This window comes from Cupressus sempervirens, chromosome 5 (genome assembly GCF_028749045.1).
Source record: "Cupressus sempervirens isolate cs-2001-9-10 chromosome 5, ASM2874904v1, whole genome shotgun sequence".
Taxonomy (NCBI): domain Eukaryota; kingdom Viridiplantae; phylum Streptophyta; class Pinopsida; order Cupressales; family Cupressaceae; genus Cupressus; species Cupressus sempervirens.
This window is the reverse complement of record NC_143122.1, coordinates 72,495,396-72,505,103: the sequence shown is the minus strand read 5'-3', so window position 1 is coordinate 72,505,103 and position 9,708 is coordinate 72,495,396.

Below are 9,708 nucleotides of genomic sequence, written 5' to 3'. Positions count from 1 at the left end.
ATCGTGGGTTAGTCAAATAGACATTCCAAATTAATACTAAGGTATACAATAAAGCACCAAAATCAAATAGTGCAAAGCAATCTATAAATCGGTCACAATATTCATATTCAGAAATCACTGATATAACTCTGAAGCAACATATATCTTCCCATATCTAAGAGAGATTACTATCTTGTTCATGTTACATCCTACAAGTAAGATATAGAAATCAGTAAGAATTACATTATGAAAAATTTAAATGACATATATAGTTCAAAGTTGTAAGAAATATAATCATCCAGGTGTTCAGTAGGTTGTAGACCATATGAAAAATTGAATAAATAGTATGTGTCATGTTGAGATCATATGTCATAACTTTGATGCCAATATTCTTATAATAGTTTGGACAGTTGACACACCATATTGAAAATGTTTGTTGATGGACGATGTAGAGTCTATAAGCTATATGGTAGATGCACAATCCATGAAGGAATCTGCTGTAGGATAGAAAAGACCGTGTCATACTTTAGAGAAAAGGCTTAATGTCTTACAAGAACTAAGATTTGAAAAGGTACTTGGATAGAGTGTGCAGTTGATTTTACATAAACAAAGACCATCCTAGTACTCTAATAACAATAGACAATGGAAAAAGAGAATAATATCAATAGACTACTAGATCAAGGGAAATCAAATAAGTTTGAGAAACAAAAAAGGTGTGCCATGAGCCATTACAAATGTTGTCCCACCACTCAAGTGAATTATTAAACACCATAGAAATATATGAAATGAGGTGCAGTGACCTATCATAGTTTAGTGACTATTGGTTTTACAACTAACATTACAAAGAGTAAATACATGTCCATAGAGCAGTGTATATTCCAAAAAAGGAAGAATTTAACCAATTATGATAGAAGGGAAAGACATGTGATTAGATAGTACATAGGGGTCTATTTCTTGTCCACATTATGATCTCCTGAGATAGGGATTTGGTGGAGGGAGAGGTGAAGTAAATTCGAGCACCTGACGGATATCCTCTAGGGAACTGCTTGTAGCTTGTTTCACATGCTCTTTGCACCATCAATCTACCATCTCAAGATGATCATAATAAGGAGAGAGAAAGATTCCTATTCATTAGATTAACACTCATTTTCTCATCCACATTATGATCTCTTAAGATAGGGAGTTGGTGGAGGGAGAGGCGGAGTAAATTTGAGCACCTGACGGATATCCTCCAGGGAACCGCTTGTAGCTTGTTTCATGCACCCTTTGCACCGTCAATCTACCATCTCAAGATGATCAGGAGAGAGAAAGATTCATGTGCTAAAAAACTATGTTCATTAGATTAATCTTCTCATCCACATTATGATATCCTAAGGTAGGGAGTGGGCGGAGGGAGAGGCAGAGTAAATTCGAGCACATGACGGATATCCTCTAGGGAACCGCTTGTAGCTTGTTTCACGCACCCTTTGCACTGTAAATCTACCATCTTATGTGTTAGTGCTCAAAATTGTAGCCCTAATTTTGAGCACCGTTGAAAAAATCATGCCCTAAAGTGCCTTTTATGCATATGTGGTTAGTTATCAGTTTGAGGCCTAGATGGTTTTTAAGTGGCTTAACACCTTCCTTTTGACATGTGCATGTGATTCACAATGTTATTTTGCCATCCTAAATCATTCAGTGAAGTCCCATTTTGGGCTAGTGTCAAAATTTGCAATTCTGCCCAAGTGTCAAATAGCGACAGGAGGCCCGATTTGTCTTTGAATATCTTTTACCCAGCAATGTGTCATGACCCACCACTTTGGGAGTGTTTAGTGTCCACAACAAAGAACCTATGTTTTAGTATTCAAGTCATTTTGAATCCGTTTGACTAGGTTTCAAACCCAAATGAAGAAATTCTTTTTGTAATATGTTCTAGGGGTCAGGCACTTCAGATGTTCCAATTTTGAGGTCATGACGAATCCATTTGGTCAATTTGCTAACATGATTAAAAACCTAGTTTACATTGTTTTGTTATGACTAAGGTATCTAGATTGATTCGTACCTCTGTTCGAAACGTTATAACTTTGATCCTGTGATTGGAGAGCCTAAATGGATTGTACCATTGTGTTGTGTCCTGGAAATCCTTGAAGTATGCCAATTCTTAAGTCATGATGAATCCTTCTGCATACTTTCACATGTCCGTACATTTGCCAAAAATTACTTTTTGACACATTTCTTAGTTAAAATTTCCAAGTGCCTGTTTTTGAAAATTCGCCAAATGTGCCCTATGATTCGTCATGAGCCCAAACCATAGAATTATATTCTCTTCATGGAAAAGAACCTAAATCCTAGTTTTTAGAACCCCAAGTGGTCAATAACCCAGTTTTATAATGCTTAACCCGAGCCCAGTTTATGTTTTTAAACATTGTTTGCCTGTAGGATATTTGAAGTAAGGATGTTCGGCAATTAAAATCTTTCGACTGAGAATTCGTCATGGGCTAAGAATTTGCAGTATGATAGAGTGTGTAGGATTGAACACTCATGCCAATTTTCATGGCCTGGTTACCTGATTGAATCAATTTTTAAAGCCAACAAAATGGTGACTCCGCTGGGGACTGTATTAAATCAAAGGTAAGACAAACCTTGAGAATTTAAAAGAGGAGATTCAATACAGTAGAAGAAGTGCATAATTTTTTTGCAGTAGTAGGTTATCTGATGAGTTTTCCAGGTCTCTTACTCAAATATCATGCACCCCAGTTGAGCTTTATTCATGGACAACAATATGTTGTAAAACTAGATGACAGTTGTGTGCTATGATTGTTATAGGTCTATCTTCAATCAGTTCAGTTTGCAAATACTGTTGAGAAAGTTTCAGAGTCAAGAATTGATTTATAAAGTGTATTTTCTTTTCAAGGTGTTAATGATCTGCAAGTTTCTCCTACATTGAAGGTCTGGTTCATATTTGTCAAGTGACAAATTATGTTTTATTTCTCACATAAGTGAGTGGAAACTCTCAAATCTCTTTACTAGTTGTTCCTAGTTGATTTCATTGCAAAATTTTGAAGGACTTTCAGTTGTATGGGCAGATCTGAAACTGTTGATAGATCTTGGAAGGAAGTTTTAAATTCTTGATAAGTTTTAAAGTGTTGATTGCAATTTTCTGTTATAAAGAATTGAAGCGTAAAAGTAGATCACAACAGTGATCTCTTTATCCTCTTGAAAGGAGGTGGTGGCTCTACAAAGTTTTGATCAATGGTATGAAAGAATTCCAGTCTTGTACTTGTGCCAAATCAGCAGATCGACGTTCAACATCAGCACTTGAGGTATTTTGATTATCATGTTTCTTTTCATGGAAGTCAAGTGTTTAAAGAAGTTGCCTCTATTAAGTGATTTTCAGCACTAAAAGGAAGAGGTAGAAATTTTGTTCTATAATGGAGTCAGATCTCAAATCTGAGATTGGTTTACCAAATTTTGAGAGTTTAGAAATTGTGAATAATAACATTGCTTTGCTGAATAGATTGGTCTACAAAAGGATTGTCAGTCTTATAAGAATTGAATTAGGCATTACTCAAAGTCTAAGTGTCAAACAATGTTCTTTAAGGCTTAAATCAGTAATCAGTAAGATGCCTTTTCATTATAGACCCAAGGAATCTTCCCTGCCTAGTGTTTTCCTTGATGTTCTAGTACTTGATTCAGCCAATTGGCCAGCACCTATAAGGTTACAAATAATTTTGCAAATTGAAAGGTTCATTCAGGAGATGGAAAGCGGTGATTATAGATTTCATGAAATATCTCCTAATGATAATGAGTGTGCTGAAAGCCAAGGTAGTAATGAATACAATGAGTCTGTAGAGCAAGATAATCTGTCTTCCAAATGTGAAGAGGTGGATTCAAATGTTAATGAATCAGGTAATAGCAATCAACATGAAAAAGATGGATATTAAAGAGAAGATAAATTTTGTTACAGTACATATGAAGTTGAAGAAAGTTGTAACAACAGTAGATCTAGTGATTGCCACAATAAGAAAGAATTTTGTAATAATGTTGATTTTCCATATTGTTACACTAAGGATCTTGCTGTTGCAAGTTCTTCATGTTATCCAGATGATAACCACAGTCGGGAGAAGATTTGTGAGGCAATCTTCTTGAGCTCTGATTTAATCTCAGAATTGTTGGCTCGAGAGTTTGAAAAGCATGTAAGTATTTCTAAGGATCTTCATATTTTCTCTCATAATACTTTCTCATTTAGTCAAATCAATTCCCCAAATTTTGATGTAGAAAAAGATCTAGAATTTGAACAATCCTTATCAGATTTTGAAGGTGTAGATGATAGTACCTCAAATGTCTTTGCACAGTCCGATTTGTTGAATGCTGATTATGTTAGTGAAGGGAAGTTTAATGTTGTTTCAGATTCTTTCAATGCTGGTTATGCTACAATAAGTTTTGATATTTCATGCGATGAAGAGGAAAACAATGAATATTGTCAATCAGATTATGGGTTATCTTTATATGCTGATAAGTCTTGTGAAGATAAGTTCAAGGTGTATTCTAACTTTCAGTTTGATGAAGAAGATGATAGTGGTCAACATAGTTTAGATCAACGCTTTCAGAATGAGTTTTAAATTTTGGTGACTAATCAGTTGTTTGAATGTGAAGAGGTTTCAACAAAGGATAAATTTGATTCAATGAGTAACATGGTTGCAAGTAGGCAATGATCAAATTTCACACACTCTTCATTTATGAAGGCACAAGGTGAGTTACAATCTGCTCCATGTAACTCGTTGAATGAAGTTGAATATGAGCACTTTGTGTTTCCAGTTGAAAGAATCCATGCTTCAGTCAGTAGTGATTAGTTTCAGTTTGATATCAGTTGTTATGGTCATGCTGATCCATTTTTCATAGTGGGCAAGATGAAGAAAGCATGTCTAATTTCTATACGCACTATGAAGATGATGATAGTTTTGTTTTTCCTATTGAGCTGATTGCAAATGTTGATATGTTGGGTGAAAAAAATGATAATGAGAATTTCAGCTTGCCTCAGGGAGATGTAAATGAGAATTAGGTTTTTGATAGAGGTAAGAAGTTTTGAAAACTTTTTGATGACCCAAGGTCATTGTGTGTACATAGTAGTTGTAGTTGTTTTTGCTTTCAATAAAGCTGTTTGAGAGAAGTTTCAAAATTTTTGGGAATGGTCTGCTTCTTCCAGAGATTTGAATCCTTTTCATACCTGCATGGGGCATGCATCCCCAGATAGAGCCACTGTTAGCGCTCAAAATTGTAGCCCTAATTTTGAGCACCGTTGAAAAAATCATGCCCTAAAGTGCCTTTTATGCATATGTCGTTAGTTGTCAGTTTGAGGTCTAGATGGTGTTTAAGTGGCTTAACACCTTCCTTTTGAAATGTGCATGTGATTCACAATGTTATTTTTCCATCCTAAATCATTTAGTGAAGTCCCATTTTGGACTAGTGTCAAAATTTGCAATTCTGCCCAAGTGTCAAATAGCGACAGGAGACCCGGTTTGTCTTTGAATATATTTTACCCATCAATGTTTCATGACCCGCCACTTTGGGAGTGTTTATTATCCATAAAAAAGAACCTATGTTTCAATTTTCAAGTCATTTTGAATCTGTTTGACTAGGTTTTAAACCTCTCAAAGTTGGTCATTTACTGTTTTGTACATTTGTGTAGTTCACAATTCTGGGAAGCCCTGTTTAACGTATCATATCTTTGATCCAGTTGACCCAAATGAAGAAATTATTTTTGCAATATGTTCTAGGGGTCAGACACTTCAAATGTTCCAATTTTGAGGTCATGACGAATCAATTTGGTCAATTTGCTAACATGATTAAAAACCTAGTTTACATTGTTTTGTTATGACTAAGGTATCTAGATTGATTCGTACCCCTATTCGTTATAACTTTGATCCTGTGATTGGCAAGCCTAAATGGATTATAGCATTGTGTTGTGTCCTGGAAATCCTTGAAGTATGCCAATTCTTAAGTCATGATGAATCCTTTTGCATACTTTCACATGTCTGTACATTTGCCAAAAATTACTTTTTGACACATTTCTCGGTTAAAATTTCCAAGTGCCTATTTTTGAAAATTTTCCAAATGTTCCATGTGAGTCGCCATGAGCCCAAACCATAGAATTCTATTCTCTTCATAGCAAAGAACCTAAATCCTAGTTTTCAGAACCCCAAGTGGTCAATAACCTAGTTTTATAATGCTGAACCCGAGCTCAGTTTATGTTTTTTAACATTGTTTGCCTGTAGGATATTTGAAGTAAGGATGTTCGGAAATTAAAATCTTTCGACTGAGAATTTTTCATGGGCTAAGAATTTGCAGTATGATAGAGTGTGTAGGATTGAACACTCATGCCAATTTTCATGGCCTGGTTACCTGATTGAATCAATTTTTAAGGCCACCTGGCGAGTCTCCAGATGCAAATTCACAATTTGAAAAATTGACTAAAATTGGTCATGGTGAATATCTTATTCAGCAAAAGTGTTTTCTTGCTAGTCACAAGTCTCTAGTTTGCGAATTGAAAAATATATTATGATAATGAACTACAATCCTCTTCCTATTTTGCTACATCTGCAACAGAGAGAAATAGGTGGTGATTGAGCTCTCATATGGTATGGTATGAAATGCTTTGAGGAAATGGCATTTTTATTTTAAGGCACAGTATATGTTGATGGGATTTTGAAGACATTTTATAATGCTAGAAAGTTTTAAGAACTTATTTTTTAAACAACACGTTATATGTTTTAAGAATAATAAATCATTTGGATAAATGATTTTCTTTAAAATGTGCTAATGTTTATGATAAATAAACATTCAATGTATACAATAAAAAGCCCTTTCTACTGGATGATTTTTAAAAAATATAAAGCAAGAGTTCATAGACAAGCCAACACAAATAGGAGGAGCCCCATAACAGAGGTGGAGCCATAGCTTTCGAAGAAGGCTTATTCATGCTTTTAAAGGAATCTGAGGATAGGAATTGTTGCTAACAGAGAAGCTGATGAAATTTATTTTAAAAAAAAGGGGGAAGAACCCATGAATAGATGAGCAGGGGAGCCTCGTGGAACCGCAACAATGAAGAAATTCGCCAGTAAAAGCATGGAAGAGACCATGCAGGGCATCAGTCCACAATTAGGAAGAGAAAACCTTCAAGAAAAGGGGTCACATTTTAGAAGAAATCCCATGGCCAGAATAGATAAAAGAAGCACTCCAGTTATACAAATGGAAGCTGCTAGTTGTAGCAGCAGATTTTAAAGTATCAAAAAGAACTCCAAACCAAAAAATGATAGGAGTGGCAGATATAGTAAAATGAGCTCCCATGCACTCTAGAAAAGAGCCAAGCAATAGGAACAAGTTAAAAACATAGTCAAAGCCTTTGCATAGAAAACCATTTGAAGGATAGACAAAGATGCCATAGTTGCCTTGCAAGTGGGAGAAAATGCCAGTTAAATGCAATGTATGAATAAAGATATTCATGTGTGTAAGAGAGAGAGAACAGGGAAAGTTCAGCAGCTGCTAGTTCTCATGCAACGTGCAGGTGATTTGGTAAATTATTCAAAGGAGGAAAGGCTCATGATCAAAAAAGACCACACTTACATTTTGGAACTAGAATAGAAGTCACCTAGCAATTTGAAGGGCAAGATCCATGCTAAAATGAAAGCCAAAAAGGGCCACGCATTGCAAAGTTGGAACTTGTACAAATTGAAGGATGAGCATAAAGATGAAGCTGTTGAAAGATAGAGCCCCACATTTTGAAAAAGGGGGCACCATATCAAAGAGTTGTAGAAGCCATATGATGAACAAGCACAAAGCAGCATTTAAAGATGCAGGCAGGGAGACACAGAGCAATGAACTTGAAAAGTTTGATCCCACATTGAGTGGGTAAGAGTAGTATAATCTCTTTAAATACTCCCATACTCAAGAGGGTTAATGTTTTCAAAACAATGTGCTTTTGAAGCACCAGTGGCTTGTAGAGGGGCCCACCTGTCATGCTAGCGGGGTCAAAGTCAATATTTTAATGTCCAATGCATAAGACAAGGTCGAACGTATGAGTGTAAGGTAATATGAATGCTTCTACAGCATTATGCAAATCCATTAGGTGTATGAGAACGTATGAGCGTAAGGTAATATGAATGTTTCTATGACATTACGTAAATCCATTAGGTGTATGAGTGAGAGGTGGGACCTAGCGTGAACTGAAGACCTCGTAGGAACGAGAAGCAAATTCTAAATGCTCATGGTGGTACGCGTGAGGCTTCCCGTATGGTTGTAAATCGAGAAGTTTCCTGTATCAGCGTGAAGCATAGTTTAAAGGCTTCCAATGGTATGTTGGTGCCCGTATGGGCATAATTGGAAAGTCTAAAACATTCACGTGAGCGTGAGCACGTAAACCAAAATTTTGAAGGCTCTGAGATTACATTTAGGCATGAGAACGTAAAGGCACCTAAAGCCTGTATGAGCGTGAAGATAAAACATGAAGGTTCCAGGCCTACGGGATAGATAGATAGATAGATAAAATTTTAACGTCCACGAGGCTAAAAATAGCCTATGGGACAACAATACAACTCAAGCAAACTTAAGTAGCAATGTTCGTTGCTTGTGCAGGATGATGATGATTCCACCCAATTGCTCAATGTACTCTTCGTTGAATAGGTTATGCCAAGAAATGTCACATATAGTGTCCACAAATTTATCTCTACTACTCTTGTAGGCTTCACATTCTAAAATAAAGTGCTGTTTAGTTTCCACTTTCTCAGAATTGCAGAATTTGCAAATTCTCTCTTCCCAAGTCTCCTTTGGCCTCTTCCAATGTCTGGTCTCACAACGAAGTTGGTGAGAGTTGGTTCTCAACTGAGCAATAAGAATTTTAGCCCTTCAAGAAATGTTAACTCCTACGTATGCTTTTTGGAGTTGATCACAAGCGGGGTTGAACTCATTTATATAATATAATTTCTTCCTTCCGATCTTGCTTCCCCAATTTCTCTTGTAGAATTTCTCCATGAAAAAGACCTTTATTTATTTATTATTTGTGGGGCACATATTCAATTGAATATTCCATTTACTCATCCATTTGATGTTTTTTTGCATCCATGTCCTTTTTCGCTTACATAGTGTGTCACTAAAGACCACTTTAGGCCATCTATCCTCTTCCATTTTTTTGATTCTTTTTAGATAGCTTAGAAGGCGAACCATAGCAAGTGCCTCAATAGGAGTAGCCCCCATTTCACTTAGCATGATATCATATGGAACAATGCTTTTAATTTTAAACTTGCTTGTGATCAAGTGCTTTTGGATTCTTTCAATTTGTTTCCATTGTGCTATAGTAGTGTTGCTGGCCCATAATTTACACCCGTAAAGAACAACTAGCGGCACAAGAAGATCGAACAAGGTTTGAATAGTTTTCCAATCCCACAACTCTACTTCACGACACCTATTTTGAAGAGCATAAAAAGCCTTCCACCCACCTAATATCCTTTTATACTTGTAGCTAGACCAGCTTAGTTTTTTGTTGAAATCGATGCCAAGGTATTTATACTCCGCAACTTCTTCAAGAACACTTCCATTGTAATAAAATTCATGTTGTTGTTGTTTTTTATTATTAGAGAAAATCATAACCTTAGTCTTGCTAATATGAGAGACATAAATAAAATATTAATATCTTCATGGTGCGTATGAACGTAAAGATAAATTCAGAGCCTCCGGGGCTACGGGGAGGGGATTAAG